The 22,794-nt window shown below is 47.9% G+C and overlaps 1 protein-coding gene across 4 annotated transcripts in view; it reads right to left on the reverse strand.

The window, feature by feature from the left end:
* The window catches only part of SCARF1 (scavenger receptor class F member 1), a 241,283-nt gene that overhangs the window by 114,423 nt on the left and 104,066 nt on the right, over positions 1-22,794 (reverse strand). The window lies entirely within an intron of this gene.

The raw sequence follows: 22,794 nt of genomic DNA on the forward strand, positions 1-22,794 counted from the left end.
CAGCACAGCATGCACGAGTGGTAGCGCTACGTGTTTCACGTAATATAACCATACTCTCCTCTCGGAGGTTTAAATATCTGAATTCTAAGACCCCAAGTCCCAAATTGCTAAGTTTAAGTGTATGGAGTATGGGTGGCTGATTATTCCCTGGTGTTGACTCAGAAGGTCCAGCCTCATGAGGGCTACTATACATCTCTAGAAACAGTGAGTACAATGGCTGTCTGGCCTATGCTGGTGCCATGGGAGCGAGGGTCAAGGAGACTAGCTTGTCTTACTTACAATGTATGGGATAAGTGGGAGAGGTAGAAGAGCATAGGAAAAATTCCCTTACCAGTTCATCCATAGTGCACTGCCCATGGACTCTGTGTGAGGGTACCTGGAGGAGAGGTTTGGGCATTTAGCGTTTTCATAAGTGGAAAAAAGATGGACTGATGTAAGACTTGAAAGTGGAGTTACCATTCATGGATTTGTTGATGTGTCCTGCTTAGAAGGTCTGCAAAGTCATTGTCTATCCATGAGAGGTGTTCTGCAAGGAGCTGTATTTTGTGACAAATTGCCCAATGTCAAATCTGATGACCCAGGGTAGATAGCAGGAGGGAATGGGTGTCCCCTTTTTGTATGTAATGCATTGCCATCATGTCTGTATTCAAAATTGCTAACTTGCCCTGTATAACCACTTAAAAGTATTTGAGCTTGAGGAAATAACTAGTAACTCCCGGTAGTTGATGTGCCTGCTCTACTGAAGAGGGGTCCATATACCCTGCACAGTTATGTTGCCTAGATGTGTGGCCTGTCCTATGAGAAATGTGTCAGTAATTATGGCCACGTGTGGAAGAGGGTCTAAGAAAGGCTTACCTATCAACAGGTTGTTGATTTTTCATAAATGCAGAAAGTGCCTTTACCAACACAAGGTCTTCCAACTCACCCTCCACTTATGACCACTGGCCGGGAAGGCACTGTTGTAAGAGGCACATATTTAATCCGGCATATAGAACAATTGCTATGCATGATGCCATCATTCCAAGCATTTCTCCTTACAGTTCTTACTGGTAATGGGTGAGTCGGCTGAAAAAGAGGCAGCATTTATTGGAATGCCATCACCCGCTGCTGGTTGGAGTAAAACTTACTCAGGAAAGCATTTAGGACTGATCCTAAAAATGGTTGGATCTGCAGAGGTTGTAGATGAGATTTCTTTACATTTACTATAAACCCTACATGGTGCAGAAGATTGAGTCATGTCTTAGTGTGTGCTGGGCATTGTTTCCTGCTGCCACTCTTCATCAGCTCCCTCTTCTAAGGTGGGTGGCCACAACACCTACACACTTGGTAAAGATCTTAGATGCAGTTGTAATCCAAAGAGCAGCACCGTAATCTAGTAGTGCTGTTCATTTACCACTGTCGCGTAGGCTCTCATTATTCTAATGAGACTACTGGATTTGAGAGGCAGAATCGCCTGCAGTGTGGGAGACTGAGTCTTAACCCACTGCAGGTGACACCTGTCGCCCCAATCCGGGTTTTTCTCCACCTAACTAGCAGTGCCTCATCTGTACACAAGAGCAGGGATGATTGGGCAGCAGAGCGCTTGACACAATTGACTCCACAGGGAAATCGTGGTCACTCAGATCTCGTCCGTTTCTCTCAGTTACATTACTCTCACATATACAATGACAAACAGAGGCAGTATATGTTTCAATAAGGTTTAATGAAGCAACTGCATCTTAGATAATAAAGCATGTACTGCAATAACCAGGACGATAAAGCATGACAGGATTGAAATTGTGACAAGGAGAGTGAAGCTTAGAAATAACGCTGCCATATTGTCACTAGAGTCAATAGACTAATTCCTACCTATGCTATAGTAGAGCACAACATGTTAAGCTCTAGTTCTGCCCTTCAGGTTCCCCTGGGAAGACATCATCCCCCATACCTGAGGAAAGGCCTGAAGTCTGCATAAGCAGCTGTAGCGAAGTGTTCAGCAATTAGCATACAGACGTGGTCATCTGGCTGGAATCTCCCTCTAACTTGTATGGGACAGGGAAGTGTTTTTATAATAAAACAGCTGATGTTCTGAGAAAATGTGCCTACGTAGGGATGTGTATATTTCTATGAATACCAGAGACAAAGCGTTACCACATTTTACCGGCAACCTATCTCACTGCAGCCTTGAGAGAAGCACAGAGTGCTTGTTTAAGAACACAGTGCTGGTCTAAGCAGAGAACAGCTAGGTAGAGACAAATAAAACAAGACGCAAATGTGGCTTTTGTCAAAATAATAAATGAAGTTAAATAAAATACATCTAGGTTAAATTGCACAGCGGCAAGCCTAGTGTGCTAAAATACCATGCATGGAGCTAAACTAAAATGGCTACACAACACCACAAACCAGAGGTACCAGTGATGGGTGGGATTGATGGGGACGTGGAAGTAGGCATTCTTGAGGTCTAATGAGATCGTAAAGTGTCCTTGTCGGATGACATGACCTCCTGCAAAGTTGTCATATGAAAGTGCTCCAACATGATGAATTTGTTGAGCGGCCTGGGGTCCAGGAGAGGCCATAGGATTCTGTCCTATCTGGAGATCAGGAAGTGCATCGAGTACACCCCCTTCCTTAGTTGGTGTAGGGTTATTGGCAGCCTTACCGCAGTACAAAGTGGCTAAAAGAGCTGTAAGCTAATAATTATTTAATTGGTGAGACCAATTAGCTTTGCCAAAGCTTGTATTTTGTTGACATTGCCCATTCAAGTACTTTTGGGTGGTAGGTTATGAGGAGCGGGTTTTGCAATTTTAGCTCAACCTCTGAGCATCATGAACTTCCAGGCTGTATTGTATTATAATGCAGCATTTACACAGAGCTTGTCTACATGGGTAGCATGTTACACCATTGTAGAGTGTGGGGTTGGAAGCATGTTGTCTTTGTTTTGATCCTATATGACAAATGTTCCCATGTTGAGTGTGATGACCATCGAGGTCCTGTTATGATGTTATGGGACACAGCTCATAGCAGTGTGGTGAATGATGAAGTGTAAAAGGCAGATGCATAGTTTTATAGATTTCAGTCTACAGGTATCGGTGAACAGCTCTGTAGGTCCCTTGATGGTATTTCCAAGATTATAGTCAACTTAGCTGGTTACTGCACTGTGTTGTCTAGTCCGGTTTTGTAAATAGTTGTGGTCCTAGCTGGTAAGGTTGGTGGGAATGAGAAGTGGAGAGATCTGTTGGGGTGGAAATTGTTATCATCATCCTATATCTGAGTGCTGTTGTAAAAAGTGGTCAGAGTATATAGATTTCTAGGACCTGCAGTGGTGGACTACATTAAAGTTCTCCAAATCTCTAAATTGCCTAGCAGTGTATGATAGATCTCTTTAGCTATTCCATGTCTGTTCATTTGGTGATATCTGTTTGTTTTGGCTGTGCGGAGCTGGTGATGGGCAACCCTCGTAGCACGTATGTCTTATGTGAATGTAAAAGGTATAAGTTACAATTTGCTGCTGACTGCTGCATATTATGATCTTAGTATTACTGCGGGCCATAACTGTTATTTATGCAAGTACATAACTATATAATGCCATGGCAAACCATAGGTTAGCCCTTCATTGCTCTCCTGCTGTAAGCGGAGGATTGTACTAGAGGATGCAACTGTTTTCTAGACACTGTTGCCGAAATGTGGAGTGGTGCAGTTATCAAAGAAACAGCCATGTTTTCAACTTGTATATGAATACACCACAGAGAAAGTTTAATTAAAAAAGTAAATAGGCCTGCCCATTATATGAGCCATAAAAACCTGAATAGAACATACTCACTTCTCAGCTCCTTCACATTACTTATTAGGTCTGGCTTGATGGCACAGCTGTGTATTGTGACTAAGGGCCTGATCTAGAACTCGGCAGACGGTTACTCCGTCACAATAGTGACAGATATCCTGTCCGCCGAAATCTAATTCCCATAGGATAGAATGGGATTTAGATTTCAGAAGATCAGGTATCTGTCACAGTTAACAGAGTAACCAGTCCGCCAAGTTCTAAACCAGACCCTAAATCCTTAAAGTATGTATAAAGGTAGCTTTGGCTCCACCCAGAGTAGTAATTGTCTATCATGTCAAGCTACTAGCTGATTGATGCATCATTCTGCCTCTTATGGAGTGTTTGCATTAAAATGCAGAAGGCACTATGTTACATCTCAAAAGTACTGTGAATTGTCATGCATTAAATTCTTTATGATCTAGATGCATTGAGGGTTTTTGTTTACTGGAGCTGGCAGTTTTAAAGTATTAGCCTGGACTCAAATGCATGCAACAGCAATTGGATTTGCCATTGTGTATTACCTTTATAGCTCAATGTATGGTGCAAGTATTTTTATACTGATTGTTAATTTAGTAATTTGGCAAAGAAACCTTTATTTTGGTGAACATTGTTGTAGCAAACTGGGCTTCTCTGCAGATGCCCCCACTTGTTCCCCCAATATGAACTGCTAGATACTGGTCTTTGACTCAGATAGTGCACTGGAACCTGCTAACCAGGCCCCATTGCTCTTCCCCTAAAAAAGTACTGCGGCTTGGTAAATCCAATTGGCAAAGACTTTACCATCCATGTAAGGCCCTAGTAAATGGTACTAGTGGTACCCAGGGCAGGGATGGTAAAGGGGTCACAAGGGCTGCAGCACGGAGGGTGCCAACCTGTGTGACCCAAGTAGAAGCAAAGCCTGCGGAGCTGCCATGTCAGCCTACACCAGCAGCTTCTCTGCTCGAGTTAGACTCTGCCCACACCAAGTGCAGGCATAGTCCATTCACTGCCACAGCACAGGCCAGTCACCCCTAAGGCAGGCCAGGAGGCAGGATGCACTGTGTTATGAGTGTGGACATATATGCCCGAGCATATATGCCCTGTGGCAGCATTTATAACCCAATGCTACCGCAAGTGCCAAATTGCTACGTTTAAGTGTCTGGAGTACAATAGTCCATAGGATAATATGGGCTGACAACTTGGCAGACCCCAGGTGTCCAGCTCGATGATGGCCTGACCGATTTTCCCCTTGTTTGGTGTCAAACACTGTGCTTTCAAACCCTGAGCATGATTCTCATGCCCAGGATTAACGAGCATGTACCATGGGGGTGTCCTTAGTGGATGCCCACCAAGATACCAGCTTTCCCCTGCCTAGGTGGGCTTTCCTGAGCAATTTGCTGCAAAGACAAGAGTCTTTCCTCCTGCTTGTCATACTAACACTTTCCCCAGAATGGAGACAAAGGGCCTAGGCAGGACTGAGGTCACATCTCCGCCCTTCCAAGAGGGCTAGTGTTTACAGTGATCAAGGGAGTGAGCCTCAAAAGCTTTCACCAGCCTTGATATGTAATCTCTTGTCCTCCACTTAAAAACAAAGCCCTTCCTGCCCTGTCCAGGCTGGCAGGAGGGGAAATTAGTTATTCAGGAGGCATACAACTCCAAAACGCTAGACACACCTTTAGGGTGGGCTAAGAGGTCTGTACAGTCAAGGAAAGGTTCTGCCATGTTTGCAAACCTTAGGAATAGTGGGTTCTGGGTAGAAAAGTGACATAGTCCCACAGGAAATCGTCACTTCAGGGGCGGACTAGCCACAGGGACCAGTAGCCCACTGGCCACTGTTCCCCACACCCTTAACGCCCCCTAAACCAGGATTTAAGGGGCTCCCATGGTGCCAGAACCTCAGTTCTGACTTTGAATCCAAGAAGAGGCACAAAGAAGATGCCGTCACTGACAGCAGGACTTGGAACTCTGCCACTGTGCAAAGATAGGACATTTAAATGCCCTGAGAAGGCCATATACTGGAACTGTGTGATCGACGTGTGTCCATGGCGAAAACTCCTTGCTCCCAGCATGAGGGACTCCAGTGGATGCCAGAAATTAAAGCAGACTCCGCTGATGGTGGAACCAGTCACCTGCAACTTGCAGAAGAATTGTAATTCTGCGTCACAAGAAGTGCAACCCATCGGGCCCCTCTTGAGTGACACCAAAGAAAGTCAGTGACCTGCACTCTGTGAGTGGTAGAGAGGCTCTCACCAAGTTTTGAGCTGCTACTCCCTTTCGGACAACCTCCAGGCAACGAAGTAACCATGGACTACTTTTGCTGCTGCCAAGGCTTGTCTGTCGCCAGCCCGGTAACCAATGGTTTCTCGGACATCACCAACTCCAGAGTAGTTCCCAGCTTAGTGACTGACATCGGCAATGACCTCACTCTTGAGATGCTGCATCCTGACGGAGGCGACTTCGAGAGTAGCAGCAAAGCATCTTTGGCACAACCAGCCCTGTGATTGACAGCTGTAAGGCCACCTCTGCCTCCGGATGTGGTGCTAAAGTTCCAGCTGTGGAATACAGGTCCTTGGACCCGAAAGGCCTCTACTTTCCAAGGATAGAGTGTGAGTCCACCCTGAAGTGTCCCTTTGTCAAGTGCTGCAATTTTGACAAAGCCCTCGGATACCGTCAGCACCAAGGACAGCCAGAGCACCTCTGCACCCAGACGTCCAGGGCAAGGTCACTAGAAACTGACTGTTGAGGCTTGGTCTAAGGACCCGCTAGACCTTAGCTCAAAGTAGATCCCCTGGAGCTCACTCCACAGGTGACCAAATTGTACACTGTAATTTTCCCTATTTACTTCAATGATAGTTCTTTGACCATTAAAAGTACTCTATTTTTCAATTGTTTAAAAATTCATAGATCCGGTTGTATGTAAGATATAAAGTTCATTTTGGTGTCTAAATTAAGATGAAATTGTGCTTTACTGTACTAAATTGGTGTTGGATTTCTTTTAAGTTGTGCCATTTACTTATCGTCCATGTGGGTGTTGTGAAATACTTTACACATGTTCCGCCAAGTATCCTGACTGCTCTTTGCCTCTCTATCAGTACTAACAAAGGTTTACTAGTGTAAACCCAAGGTCCAGTTCTGGGTAACGTGCTAGTATTACATGGTAGGACTCCCCAGTCATACCACATAATAGTGCCACTTTGCTACAATTGTGCTCTATAAATAACATGATTGTTCAAAGGTCACCCCCGGTTTTTCAGTTTTTTGGACTCACCTGCCGGTGCTCTTGAACTCTAACACTCAGACACTGCTATCCAGTGCCCAGTGTAAGTGCTCTAACCCTTAATGCATGTCAAATTGGCTTAAAACCTGATTGATATATTTAACTTTCCTGTAAGCCCATAATATATGGTGCAGAAATATACACCTGGCATGGAAAGTTAATTGTCACTTGTGGTCAGCAGCACCTACTGTGCCATCCACTACACTGGCAGGCAGTGAAACATGGCTTCAGGTCTAATATGTGTGTCCTGACAACAGTAGCTTGAACCTCGCTGCACAAACCTGTCAAAGTCACCCTTTTGACAGATAAGAATACCTGGTTTTGAACATTCAATAAGTTACCCTTAAGCCCACCATGCTGTCCACAAGGTTGGGTGCATAATATTGGAACATGGTTGACATGTGAAATGGCATGTGCCCCCAGAGATGAGACCCAAAATGACATTGTCACCCATCAGGCTGTAGATGGCTGTAAGGAAATGCCTCCTTGGCATGGTTACCCCCTGACTTTTTGCCTTTGCTGATGCTATGTTTTGATTTGAAAGTGTGCTGAGGCCTGCTAACCAGGCCCCAGCACCAGTGTTCTTTCCCTAACCTGTACTTTTGTTTACACAATTGGCACACCCTGGCATCCAGGTAAGTCCCTTGTAACTGGTACCCCTGGTACCAAGGGCCCTGATGCCAGGGAAGGTCTCTAAGGGCTGCAGCATATCTTATGCCACCCTGGGGACCCCTCACTCAGCACAGACACACTGCTTGCCAGCTTGTGTGTGCTGGTGAGGACAAAACGAGTAAGTCGACATGGCACTCCCCTCAGGGTGCCATGCCAACCTCACACTGCCTATGCAGTATAGATAAGTCACCCCTCTAGCAGGCCTTACAGCCCTAAGGCAGGGTGCACTAAACCATAGGTGAGGGCACCAGTGCATGAGCACTGTGCCCCTACAGTGTCTAAGCCAAACCTTAGACATTGTAAGTGCAGGGTAGCCATAAGAGTATATGGTCTGGGAGTCTGTCAAACACGAACTCCACAGCACCATAATGGCTACACTGAAAACTGGGAAGTTTGGTATCAAACTTCTCAGCACAATAAATGCACACTGATGCCACTGTACATTTTATTGTAAAATACACCCCAGAGGGCACCTTAGAGGTGCCCCCTGAAACTTTAACCAACTACCCGTGTAGGCTGACTGGTTTTAGCAGCCTGCCACACTCGAGACATGTTGCTGGCCATATGGGGAGGGTGCCTTTGTCACTCTGTGGCTAGTAACAAAGCCTGCACTGGGTGGAGATGCTTATCACCTCCCCCTGGCAGGAGCTGTAACACCTGGCGGTGAGCCTCAAAGGCTCACCTCCCTTTGTTACTTCACCTCAGGGCATTCCAGCTAGTGGAGTTGCACGCCCCTTCCGGCCATGGCCCCACTTTTGGCGGCAAGGCCGGAGGAGATAATGAGAAAAACAAGGAGGAGTCACTGACCAGTCAGGACAGCCCCTAAGGCAACCTGAGCTGAAGTGACTCTTACTTTTAGGAATCCTCCATCTTGCGGATGGAGGATCCCCCCAATAGGGATAGGAATGTGACCCCCTCCCCTTTGGAGGAGGCACAAAGAGGGTGTAGCCACCCTCAGGGCTAGTAGCCATTGGCTACTGCCCTCCCTGACCTAAACACACCCCTAAATTCTGTATTTAGGGGCTCCCCTGAACCTAGGAACTCAGATTCCTGCAACCTAAGACGAAGAGGACTGCTGAGCTGAAAAACCCTGCAGAGAAGACGGAGACACCAACTTCTTTGGCCCCAGCTCTACCGGCCTGTCTCCCCCCCTTCTGAAGAAACTGCTCCAGCAACGCTTTCCCCAGGACCAGCGACTTCTGAATCCTCAGAGGACTGCCCTGCTCTAGAAGGACCAAGAAACTCCTGAGAACAGCGGCCCTGTTCACCCGGCGACTACGAGACCATGAGTAGCCAGAGTTGCCCCCCCTGAGCCCCCACAGCGACGCCTGCAGAGGGAATCCCGAGGCTCCCCCTGACCGCGACTGCCTGACTCCCAGATCCCGACGCCTGGAAAAGACCCTGCACCCGCAGCCCCCAGGACCTGAAAGATCGGAACTCCAGTGCAGGAGTGAACCCCAGGAGGCCCTCTCCCTTGCCCAGGTGGTGGCTACCCCGAGGAGCCCCCCTTGCCTGCCTGCATCGCTGAAGAGACCCCTTGGTCTCCCATTGATTCCAATTGAAAACCCGACGTGTGTTTGCACACTGCACCCGGCCGCCCCCGTGCTGCTGAGGGTGTACTTTCTGTGCTAACTTGTGTCCCCCCCGGTGCCCTACAAAACCCCCCTGGTCTGCCCTCCGAAGACGCGGGTACTTACCTGCTGGCAGACTGGAACCTATGTGGAAGCCTATGTGTTTTGGGCACCACTTTGAACTCTGCACCTGACCGGCCCTGAGCTGCTGGTGTGGTAACTTTGGGATTGCTCTGAACCCCCAACGGTGGGCTACCTTGGACCCAAACTTGAACCCCGTAGGTGGTTTACTTACCTGCAAGAACTAACAATTACTTACCTCCCCTAGGAACTGTGAAAATTGCACTGTGTCTAGTTTTAAAATTGCTATATGTGTTTTATTTGAAAAGTATATAAGCTATTGTGATTATTCAAAGTTCCTAAAGTACTTACCTGCAATACCTTTCATGCAAAGTATTACATGTAGAATTTGAACCTGTGGTTCTTAAAATAAACTAAGAAAATATATTTTTCTATACAAAAACCTATTGGCCTGGAATTGTCTCTGAGTGTGTTCCTCATTTATTGCCTGTGTGTATGTACAACAAATGCTTAACACTACTCCTTTGATAAGCCTACTGCTCGACCACACTACCACAAAATAGAGCATTAGAATTATCTCTTTTTGCCACTATCTTACCTCTAAGGGGAACCCTTGGACTCTGTGCATACTATTCCTTACTTTGAAATAGTGCATACAGAGCCAACTTCCTACATTGGTGGATCAGCGGTGGGGTACAAGACTTTACATTTGCTGGACTACTCAGCCAATACCTGATCACACGACAAATTCCAAAAATTGTCATTCGAAATTGATTTTTGCAATTTGAACTATTTTTCTAAATTCTTAAAAGTCCTGCTAGGGCCTTGTGTTAGTCCCTGTTTAGCATTTCTTTTACAGTTTAAAAGTTTTGTGAAAGTTTGAATTAGATTCTAGAACTAGTTTTAGATTCTTAAAAAGTATTCCAACTTTTAGAAACATAGGGGGTCATTCCGACCCTGGCGGTCATGGACCGCCAGGGCCGGGGACGGAGGAAGCACCGCCAACAGGCTGGCGGTGCTTCAGGGGCAATTCTGACCGTGGCGGTAAAGCCGCGGTCAGAAAGGGAAACCGGCGGTTTCCCGCCGGTTTTCCCCTGCCCCAGGGAATCCTCCACGGCGGCGCTGCAAGCAGCACCGCCATGGGGATTCCGACCCCCTTCCCGCCAGCCTGTTCCTGGTGGTTTACACCGCCAGGAAGAGGCTGGCGGGAACGGGTGTCATGGGGCCCCTGGGGGCCCCTGCAGTGCCCATGCCACTGGCATGGGCACTGCAGGGGCCCCCTAACAGGGCCCCATTAAGATTTTCAGTGTCTGCAAAGCACCCGTCGCACACCAGCAACTCCGCCGGCTCCATTCGGAGCCGGCTTCATCGTTGCTGGGGCTTTCCCGCTGGGCGGGCGGGCGGCCTTTTGGCGGTCACCCGCCTGCCCAGCGGGAAAGTCAAAATGACCGCCGCGGTCATTTGACCACGGTACGGTCTTTTGGCGGTCTCCGCCCGGGGTCGGAATGACCCCCATAATGTCTAGTGCAGATGTGAATGTGGAGGAACTCAACCTCACACCTTACCTCCATCTTAAGATGAGGGAGCTAAGGTCACTCTGCAAACTAAAGAAAATCACAATTGGCTCAAGACCCTCCAAACAACAGCTCCAGGAGCTTTTGGCAGGGTTTGAAAAAGCCAACCCCTCTGAGGATGACAACCGAGAGGATGATGATAGTGACCTGGAGGAGACTCCCCCCCCTCCAGTCCTACATAGGGAGAACAGGCCCCCTCAAGCCCTGTCTCCAAATATACTAGTCAGAGATGCTGCCTCCCTCACAGGAGGGGCCAGCACCTCTGAAATCACTGAGGATAGCCTCAGTGAAGAGGACCTCCTGTTAGCCAGGATGGCCAAAAGATTGGCTTTGGAAAGACAGATCCTAGCCATAGAAAGGGAAAGACAAGAGATGGGCCTAGGTCCCATCAATGGTGACAGCAACATAAATAGGGTCAGAGATTCTCCTGACATGTTGAAAATCCCTAAAGGGATTGTAACTAAATATGAAGATGGTGATGACATCAACAAATGGTTCACAGCTTTTGAGAGGGCTTGTGTAACCAGAAAAGTAAGCAGATCTCACTGGGGTGCTCTCCTTTGGGAAATGTTCACTGAAAAGTGTAGGGATAGACTCCTGACACTCTCTGGAAAAGATGCAGAATCTTATGACCTCATGAAGGGAACCCTGATTGAGGGCTTTGGATTCTCCACTGAGGAGTATAGAATTAGATCCAGGGGGGGCTAAAAAAACCTCGAGCCAGACCTGGGTTGATTTTGTGGACTACTCAGTGAAAACACTGGATGGTTGGATTCAAGGCAGTGGTGTTAATGATTATGATGGGCTGTACAATTTATTTGTGAAAGAACACCTATTGAGTAATTGTTCAAATGATAAACTGCATCAGCATCTGGTAGACCTAGAACCAATTACTCCCCAAGAATTGGGAAAGAAGGCGGACCACTGGGTCAAGACTAGGGTGACCAAGACTTCCACAGGGGGTGACCAAAAGAAAGGGGTCACAAAGCCTCCCCAGGGGAAGAGTGTTGAGACATCCAAAAACAAAAATAGTAAAGAGTCTTCTTCAGGCCCCCAAAAACCTGCACAGGAGGGTGGGCCCAGAGCCTCTTCACAAAACAATTTTGGGTACAAGGGTAAAAACTTTGATCCCAAAAAGGCCTGGTGTCGTAGCTGTAATCAGCCTGGACACCAAACTGGAGACAAGGCCTGTCCCAAGAAAAGTACCACTTCCAACTCCACTCCAGCTAACACTGGAATGGCTAGTCTCCAAGTGGGATCAATAGTGTGCCCAGAGCAAATCAGGTGTCACACTAAAGCTACATTAGTCTCTGAGGGTGGGGTGGATTTAGCCACACTGGCTGCCTGGCCCCCTAATATGCAAAAATACAGGCAGCAGCTCTTAATTAATGGGACAAGTGTAGAAGGCTTGAGGGATACAGGTGCCAGTGTCACCATGGTGACAGAGAAACTGGTTTCCCCTGGTCAATACCTGGCTGGACAAACTTATCCAGTCACCAATGCTGATAATCAAACTAAAGTACATCCCATGGCTATGGTAACTTTAGAGTGGGGAGGGGTCAATGGCCTGAAACAGGTGGTGGTCTCCTCAAATATCCCAGTAGACTGTTTGCTTGGAAATGACCTGGAGTCCTCAGCATGGGCTGAGGTAGAACTGAAAACCCATGCAGCCATGCTGGGTATCCCTGAACTGGTGTGTGTCAAGACAAGGGCACAGTGCAAGGCTCAGGGTGAAAAAGTAGAGCTGGAGTCTGGAAAAAGGGCCCAGCCTACCAAGAGGAAAGGAGAGACAACTGGGAAACCAGCTGCAACACAACAGCAAAAAGAGAACCTCTCTTCTCAGGAAGAAGTTCTGCCCTCTGTGGGAACTGAGCCTATGGAGTTAGACCCTTATCAGGTTGAACTCTTAGGCCCAGGGGGACCCTCAAGGGAGCAGTTGTGTAAGGGGCAAGAAACCTGTCCCTCTCTTGAAGGCCTTAGGCAGTAAGCTGCTGAAGAGTCCAATGGCAAGAAAACTGGAACACATAGGGTCTATTGGGAAGATGGACTCCTGTACACTGAGGCAAGAGATCCCAAACATGGTGCCACTAGGAGTGGTAGTGCCTCAGGAGTTCAGAGAGTTCATACTGACCTTAGCCCATGATATTCCTCTTGCTGGGCATTTGGGACAAACCAAGACGTGGGAGAGACTAGTCAACCACTTCTACTGGCCCAACATGTCCCAGAAAGTTAAGGAGTTTTGTGTCTCCTGTACCACCTGTCAAGCCAGTGGTAAGACAGGTGGACATCCAAAGGCCCCCCTCATTCCACTTCCAGTGCTGGGGGTCCCCTTTGAAAGAGTGGGTGTGGACATAGTGGGTCCACTTGAACCTCCCACAGCCTCAGGGAATATGTACATACTAGTAGTAGTGGATCATGCTACTAGATACCCTGAAGCTATTCCCCTTAGGTCGACTACTGCCCCTGCAGTAGCCAAGGCCCTCATTGGTATTTTTACCAGAGTGGGTTTCCCTAAGGAGGTGGTATCTGACAGAGGTACCAACTTCATGTCAGCATACCTGAAACACATGTGGAATGAGTGTGGAGTGACTTATAAATTCACTACACCCTATCATCCACAAACTAATGGCCTTGTTGAGAGATTCAACAAGACAATAAAAGGCATGATCATGGGGCTCCCTGAAAAACTCAATAGGAGATGGGATGTCCTCTTGCCATGTCTGCTCTTCGCTTACAGAGAGGTGCCTCAGAAGGGAGTAGGGTTCTCACCCTTTGAACTTCTGTTTGGCCACCCTGTAAGGGGACCACTAGCTCTTGTGAAAGAAGGCTGGGAGAGACCTCTTCATGAGCCTAAACAAGACATAGTGGACTATGTACTTGGCCTATATTCAAGGATGGCAGAGTACATGGAAATGGCAAGTAAAAACCTTGAGGCCAGCCAACAGCTCCAGAAGTTTTGGTATGACCAAAAGGCTGCAATGGTTGAATTTCAACCAGGGCAGAAAGTCTGGGTTTTGGAGCCTGTGGCTCCCAGGGCACTTCAGGACAAATGGAGTGGCCCTTACCCAGTGCTAGAGAAGAAGAGTCAGGTCACCTACCTGGTGGACCTAGGCACTAGCAGGAGCCCAAAGAGGGTGATCCATGTGAACCGCCTCAAGCTCTTCCATGATAGGGCTGATGTGAATCTGTTGATGGTAACAGATGAGGACCAGGAAGCTGAGAGTGAACCTCTCCCTGATCTCCTCTCATCAAACCCTAAAGATGGTTCAGTAGATGGAGTGATCTATTCAGACACCCTCTCTAGCCAACAGCAATCTGATTGTAGGAAGGTCCTGTAACAGTTTGCTGAGCTCTTTTCCCTAACCCCTGGTCAGCCACACCTGTGTACCCATGATGTGGACACGGGAGACAGCATGCCTGTCAAAAACAAAATATTCAGACAGTCTGACCAACTTAAGGAAAGCATCAAAGTGGAAGTCCACAAGATGCTGGAATTGGGAGTCATTGAGCACTCTGACAGCCCCTGGGCTAACCCAGTGGTCTTAGTCCCCAAACCTCACACCAAAGATGGAAAGAGAGAGATGAGGTTTTGTGTGGACTACAGAGGACTTAATTCTGTCACCAAGACAGATGCCCATCCCATTCCTAGGGCTGATGAACTGATTGACAAATTAGGTGCTGCCAAATTCTTAAGTACCTTTGACTTGACAGCAGGGTACTGGCAAATCAAAATGGCACCTGGAGCAAAAGAAAAGACAGCATTCTCCACACCTGATGGGCATTATCAGTTTACTGTTATGCCCTTTGGTTTAAAGAATGCCCCTGCCACCTTCCAAAGGTTGGTGAATCAAGTCCTTGCTAGCTTGGAGTCCTTTAGTGCAGCCTATCTTGACGATATTGCTGTCTTTAGCTCCAACTGGCAGGATCACCTGGTCCACCAGAAGAAGGTTTTGAGGGCTCTGCAATCAGCAGGCCTCTCTATCAAGGCATCCAAATGCCAGATAGGGCAGGGAACTGTGGTTTACTTGGGACACCTTGTAGGTGGAGGCCAAGTTCAGCCACTCCATCCTAAGATCCAGACTATTCTGGACTGAACAGCTCCAAAAAACCAGTCTCAAGTCAGGGCATTCCTTGGCTTGACTGGGTATTACAGGAGGTTTGTGAAGGGATATGGATCCATAGTGACAGCCCTCACAGAACTCACCTCAAAGAAAATGCCCAAGAAGGTAAACTGGACTGTAGAATGCCAACAGGCCTTTGACACCCTGAAACAAGCAATGTGCACAGCACCAGTTCTAAAAGCTCCAGATTACTCCAAGCAGTTCATTGTGCAGACAGATGCCTCTGAACATGGGATAGGGGCAGTTTTGTCCCAAACAAATGAAGATGGCCTTGACCAGCCTGTTGCTTTCATTAGCAGGAGGTTACTCCCCAGGGAGCAGTGTTGGAGTGCCATTGAGAGGGAGGCCTTTGCTGTGGTTTGGTCCCTGAAGAAGCTGAGACCATACCTCTTAGGTACTCACTTTGTAGTTCAAACTGACCACAGACCTCTCAGATGGCTGATGCAAATGAAAGGTGAAAATGGACTTTATAGTGGAACACAGACCTGGGACTGCCCATGCCAATGCAGATGGCCTTTCCAGGTTCTTCCACTTAGAAAATGAAGACTCTCTTGGGAAAGGTTAGTCTCATCCTCTTTCGTTTGGGGGGGGGGGGGAGGAGGGGGTTGTGTAAGGAAATGCCTCCTTGGCATGGTTACCCCCTGACTTTTTTCCTTTGCTGATGCTATGTTTTGATTTGAAAGTGTGCTGAGGCCTGCTAACCAGGCCCCAGCACCAGTGTTCTTTCCCTAACCTGTACTTTTGTTTACACAATTGGCACACCCGGGCATCCAGGTAAGTCCCTTGTCATTGGTACCCCTGGTACCAAGGGCCCTGATGCCAGGGAAGGTCTCTAAGGGCTGCAGCATATCTTATGCCACCCTGGGGACCCCTCACTCAGCACAGACACACTGCTTGCCAGCTTGTGTGTGCTGGTGAGGACAAAACGAGTAAGTCGACATGGCACTCCCCCCAGGGTGCCATGCCAACCTCACACTGCATATGCAGTATAGATAAGTCACCCCTCTAGCAGGCCTTACAGCCCTAAGGCAGGGTGCACTATACCATAGGTGAGGGCACCAGTGCATGAGCACTGTGCCCCTACAGTGTCTAAGCCAAACCTTAGACATTGTAAGTGCAGGGTAGCCATAAGAGTATATGGTCTGGGAGTCTGTCAAACACGAACTCCACAGCACCATAATGGCTACACTGAAAACTGGGAAGTTTGGTATCAAACTTCTCAGCACAATAAATGCACACTGATGCCACTGTACATTTTATTGTAAAATACACCCCAGAGGGCACCTTAGCGGTGCCCCCTGAAACTTTAACCAACTACCCATGTAGGCTGACTGGTTTTAGCAGCCTGCCACACTCGAGACATGTTGCTGGCCACATGGGGAGAGTGCCTTTGTCACTCTGTGGCTAGTAACAAAGCCTGCACTGGGTGGAGATGCTTATCACCTCCCCCTGGCAGGAGCTGTAACACCTGGCGGTGAGCCTCAAAGGCTCACCCCCTTTGTTACTGCACCTCAGGGCATTCCAGCTAGTGGAGTTGCCCGCCCCCTCCGGCCACGGCCCCACTTTTGGCGGCAAGGCCGGAGGAGATAATGAGAAAAACAAGGAGGAGTCACTGACCAGTCAGGACAGCCCCTAAGGCAACCTGAGCTGAAGTGACTCTGACTTTTAGGAATCCTCCATCTTGCGGATGGAGGATCCCCCCAATAGGGAAAGGAATGTGACCCCCTCCCCTTGGGAGGAGGCACAAAGAGGGTGTAGCCACCCTCAGGGCTAGTAGCCATTGGCTACTGCCCTCCCTGACCTAAACACACCCCTAAATTCTGTATTTAGGGGCTCCCCTGAACCTAGGAACTCAGATTCCTGCAACCTAAGACGAAGAGGACTGCTGAGCTGAAAAACCCTGCAGAGAAGACGGAGACACCAACTGCTTTGGCCCCAGCTCTACCGGCCTGTCTCCCCCTCTTCTGAAGAAACTGCTCCAGCGACGCTTTCCCCAGGACCAGCGACCTCTGAATCCTCAGAGGACTGCCCTGCTCTAGAAGGACCAAGAAACTCCTGAGAACAGCGGCCCTGTTCACCAAAGACTGCAACTTTGTTTCCAAAGAAGCAACTTCAAGACAACTGCATTTCCCGAAAGAAGCGTGAGACTTGCAACTCTGCACCCGACGCCCCCGGCTCGACTTGTGGAGAACAAACACTTCAGGGAGGACTCCCCGGCGACTACGAGACCGTGAGTAGCCAGAGTTGCCCCCCCTGAGCCCCCACAGCGACGCCTGCAGAGGGAATCCCGAGGCTCCCCCTGACCGCGACTGCCTGACTCCCAGATCCCGACGCCTGTAAAAGACCCTGCACCTGCAGCCCCCAGGACCTGAAAGATCGGAACTCCAGTGCAGGAGTGACCCCCAGGAGGCCCTCTCCCTTGCCCAGGTGGTGGCTACCCCGAGGAGCCCCCACCCTTGCCTGCCTGCATCGCTGAAGAGACCCCTTGGTCTCCCATTGATTCCAATTGAAAACCCGACGTGTGTTTGTACACTGCACCCGGCCGCCCCCGTGCTGCTGAGGGTGTACTTTCTGTGCTAACTTGTGTCCCCCCCGGTGCCCTACAAAACCCCCCTGGTCTGCCCTCCGAAGACGCAGGTACTTACCTGCTGGCAGACTGGAACCGGGGCACCCCCTTCTCCATTTTAGCCTATGTGTTTTGGGCACCACTTTGAACTCTGCACCTGACCGGCACTGAGCTGCTGGTGTGGTAACTTTGGGATTGCTCTGAACCCCCAACGGTGGGCTACCTTGGACCCAAACTTGAACCCCGTAGGTGGTTTACTTACCTGCAAGAACTAACAATTACTTACCTCCCCTAGGAACTGTGAAAATCGCACTGTCTAGTTTTAAAATAGCTATATGTTTTATTTGAAAAGTATATATGCTATTGTGATTATTCAAAGTTCCTAAAGTACTTACCTGCAATACCTTTCATGCAAAGTATTACATGTAGAATTTGAACCTGTGGTTCTTAAAATAAACTAAGAAAAGATATTTTTCATATCCAAAAACCTATTGGCCTGGAATTGTCTCTGAGTGTGTGTTCCTCATTTATTGCCTGTGTGTATGTACAACAAATGCTTAACACTACTCCTTTGATAAGCCTACTGCTCGCCCACACTATTACAAAATAGAGCATTAGAATTATCTCTTTTTGCCACTATCTTACCTCTAAGGGGAACCCTTGGACTCTGTGCATACTATTCCTTACTTTGAAATAGTGCATACAGAGCCAACTTCCTACAATGGCGTTTAGGGAAAGTCAAAGTATAGATTATACACTTTAATCTTTAACTTTTGACTTTTGCCAGCTGCAGAATAAATGTAATGTAAACCTAAAGTCGGAATTTCATTATGTGTGAAGTGGAGCTTTAGAAAGTTACCTTTACCCTGTTTGAAACTACTGGAGGCAGCTCTCCAACAACTGCCCAGCCTGTCCTCGGGCGGAATTAGGTGTGAAAGATGTGTGAAACCTTTTCTCGAAGCAGAGACAAGTGTCTGGGAGTTGGGGCATATGTTATACCTCAAGATACACTGTAAGCATTCACTGACTGCAGTGACGATCCCCACTCATGGTCACATGGAGCTCCAGCGTGGTCATCAAAGGACAGAGAGCAGAGCGAAACCACTGCAGTTATAAACCAGTGTACTTAGCATAAGTCTTCGACAGGCATACATTTTGGGTCATCGTGCTGGAATTTTCAACCCACTAGAATGAACTTTGGGGTTTATCGGAGATCTACAAGACATGGGGTGCGTCTGTCTTCTTACTGTGAATGTATTCTTTTTAAAATGTACAGCTCTGCCTGTACATTGAGCTTTATGCTGGTACAAAGTCATAATATGTTTGAATCATGGCAAGGCCAACCCAACCTCTTATCTATCTGAGGTCAGTACACTGAGTACTATTAGATTAGGTAATGGTGACACTTATTTACAGCACAGAGAAATGCAGCGGTGCACACGAAGCACAGTATAAACGCACAAGACTGTGGGGGTCATTCTGACCTTGGCGGTCCATGACCGCCATGGCGGAGGGCGGCGGAAGCACCGCCAACAGGCTGGCGGTGCTTCCTTGGCGATTCTGACCGCGGCGGTAAAGCCGCGGTCAGAAAAGGGGAGCCGGCGGTTTCCCGCCGGTTTCCCGCTGGCCCAGGGAATCCGCCATGGAGGCGCTGCTTGCAGCACCGCCATGGGAATTCCGACCGCCTTCCCGCCAGCCTGTTTCTGGCGGTGTCCACCGCCAGAACCAGGATGGCGGGAACGGGTGCCGTGGGCCCCCTGGGGGCCCCTGCACTGCCCATGCCACTGGCATGGGCAGTGCAGGGGCCCCCTAACAGGACCCCACGAAGATTTTCACTGTCTGCTTAGCAGACAGTGAAAATCGCGACGGGTGCCACTGCACCCGTCGCACCCCTTCAACTCCGCCGGCTCCATTCCGAGCCGGCTTCATTGTTGAAGGGGCTGTCCCGCTGGGCCGGCCGGCGGTCTTCTGGCGGTCGCCCGCCGGCACAGCGGGAAAGCCGGAATGCCCGCCACGGTCTTTCGGCGGGAACCGCTTGGCGGGCGGCGACCGCCGCGGTCAGAATGACCGTCTGTGTCTAGTGTACCTGAGTTACAAGCCTATCATTAAGTGCTGGAGTAATCTTTTCTCACTCAAGCAACTGTTAAAGAGCCCAAAGTAGAGAGGGAGTAATTAGGTGAGTCCAACTGATTTTTAATGATGAAGTAACACATTTCGCAAATAACGTCACTCGATGTCGAGGAGTGTATCTGTGGCTCCCACTTGAGACATGCAGGTGAGACTCACAGGCTAGTTGAAGCTGGAACTGGCAAATCAGCTGTACTGTTAGAAAAGCTCAATTTTTCCAGAGACAAAGTTTCACTTCATCTGGGTCACCATAGCTGGGTGCCAGCCAAGAGTAGTGGGACTAACCCTGACTAGCTGCAGGAAAATGTTCCACTTATCGCCCAGTGTGTTGGGACTTCTGGCAGGCAGGGAATGGAGGGTGTGTAGTTGTCAGGCAGTGACCACCTGCTCACAGGTCTGTACTGCAACTGAACTATTTACCCACTATTGTAGAGGACCCCATTTTATCATTTGGCAAAGTTTAAAAAACATGATTACATGAAGTGCTTTACTTCCCAACGTTGCATGCACCTAGCTTTACTGGCGTGAAGGCGCGGAGCACGTTCTCTCTCACTGATAGATTATTAGTAGGCACAGCAGTCAGAGTCCCAAATCGGGCTGCTCACCTGCACTTGCCTTCTTGAACCACAAGTTTGCTTCGAGCCCTGGGGGTTGTGACTAGGTGTCCCAGAGGGCTATGCCTTTAGCACGGTTGGCTCTCCATCAGAAACATGTATATTTTGTTTGGAGAATTAAGAGGTGATTACTGGCAGCCAACATCTGACACTACACTAGATAGAAGGGAAGGCTTGAAGACCCCAAGAGTTCTGGAGTGTTTAAGCAAAACATTATGTCTAACTGAGATTTATCTTTCATCTGTGGTCATTGTTGGATGTTAACATTAAGCATTATATGGTCATAGTGCTATCTGGTTCTAGGCTGTTGATAGCTTGAAGAGAGTGGCTTGTTTGGAATCTGATGTAGCTGGCATTGCAGTAATCTAAGAGGACCTCGGCCCACAAGGCTCAGTGTTATTTTGGGGGAAGCAGCTGTTGCATTGGTAGGGTACCCATGGAGTGTTAGCTTGAGGGTTAAGTTTTAGTTTGCAATTAAACAGATCCTGCAGGTTTTAACACTTTTGTAAAAGCGTGGATCAATGACCTGAGGTAGTCCAAGATAAGACGTATTCTTTCAAATGGGTCCACATCCAGAGGTGGATGTGCTTTCCAGAAATGACCACATGGTGTTGGTTCAGAGAATGTTTCCTGCTGGTTTAGGTGGAGCTGGGTTGCATCTGCACACATGCACCAGATGAAGCTGCAGCTGTCAATAATGCAACTTAGTAGAGTTCTCTAGCTGAACGAGAGAGATGACCCTTGATGCATGATTGTGGTGATAGTGAGGGTGTGGCAGTGTGACACTTCTACATTAGGACTATGGAGAGCCCCACACTTTCCATGGTCTTTGCTAACCTATTGAACACCAAGCTTGATTTTAAAAGATGCAGAGAAGGCCAGTATAACTAGCATGCATGGAGATGCAGGGTCATCATCTTGCAATGTTAGGATTTCTTCTTTTATATTCAGTAGCATTGTTTCAGCATGTCAAGGTCATGTCATTTTGCTACATGGTGGCAATACGTGAAGTCCATCCGCCTGCATCATGAGCAGTCGTTTAGAGCTTCTGCTATATTCCTTGATTCATTCACATGCTCTCCTGATAATATCTGAATCCATACCCATTCCCCATGTTATTCCGGGGTTTGATTTACATCTACTGCTGCATTCTGGTACACATTTACTAAGATTGAGAGCTGAAGAGAAGCTCTTCGGTGAATGTGATAATACGTTCAGCCCTGTGTTATCAGCTCAAGCATATTTCCATGTTCTTTTTCATGCTGTCCTGACACAACCTGATGCCAGAACCATATCATATAGAATTTAGTAATTCTCTAATGGCTACATGGAGCCTGTGTGTACTCTTTCAAGCTGAGAGCTGGAGGAGGGACTTTAACTTCTCTCACCTGCTCTGTGCTGTCACTAGCTCAGTCCTGTTCTTTGCTGTAATCCGTCCGACTCTGCGTGGCTATGAGCACAAAGGAGGTATTACAGAATATATATTTCTGCAGAGTTTTTTTTAGCAAATGTCATTTCTTGCAGCTCCTACTTTATACTCCGGTTGTTTGTATTGTGAACCCCTCCTTGAGAACCTGAAACATCCCAATTTCTGTTATTGTTTTTGCAGCATCCTGTGTTACCCGTGTTTGCATTGAGCAGCATTCTGTATGTCTCCAAGTCTCACTTTCAGAACTCGCCTGGTTCATACATGGGTAGTTCACCCAGTTCAGATTCCTTGATTTGCATTCTGCAACTTATAGTGCTGGTTTAATAAAGAGATAACAATCGAACAGTGGAGGAGAGAAAAGTATTAGGAGTATGACCACTCAACGTCCAATGGTAAACAGACAGTTAAAAAGAGTGGGATCCCAGAAATGCCTGTGTAGATCAAGAATCGCTCTGATTTTTGGACTCAAGATGTGCTCCCTCACAAGGAGGCTGAGCCCGCTCAGTCACACTAGGTTCATCAAGTGACCACCCGATGATGAATTCTAGTGGGTGAAGGTGTCTTAAAACATTCCTGGCGCCTCCTGATCTATCCAAGTATTTCTGAGTTCCCACTCTTTTTGATTGTATATTAACAAAGGGGTAAGCATCTTTATAAGACCCAGAATGCAAAGCAAATACCTGGACTGGATGAACTACTTATGCATGGACTTTGGAAACTTTGCAAACTCTGCACTTTGTTTCTTCCTTGTTTACTATGGTTGTCATGTGCAGCATTCTTTTTTTCTGTAACTCCTTTGACTTACACTCTCATCTTTATCCTACCCACTTTTCTTCCTACCGTTTCTGTCCTGTGGTTTGCATTTTAGTCTTGTCCCTGTTGAATTTCAGACCACATATGCGCTGAGATGGTAGTTACCTCTTTTCTTCCTTGAGACGGGGTTTCTTTTGTAACGTTGCTGTGCATCCCTGTGCTAGGTCCTAT

The sequence above is a fragment of the Pleurodeles waltl genome, chromosome 3_1 (genome assembly GCF_031143425.1).
Source record: "Pleurodeles waltl isolate 20211129_DDA chromosome 3_1, aPleWal1.hap1.20221129, whole genome shotgun sequence".
Classification (NCBI taxonomy): domain Eukaryota; kingdom Metazoa; phylum Chordata; class Amphibia; order Caudata; family Salamandridae; genus Pleurodeles; species Pleurodeles waltl.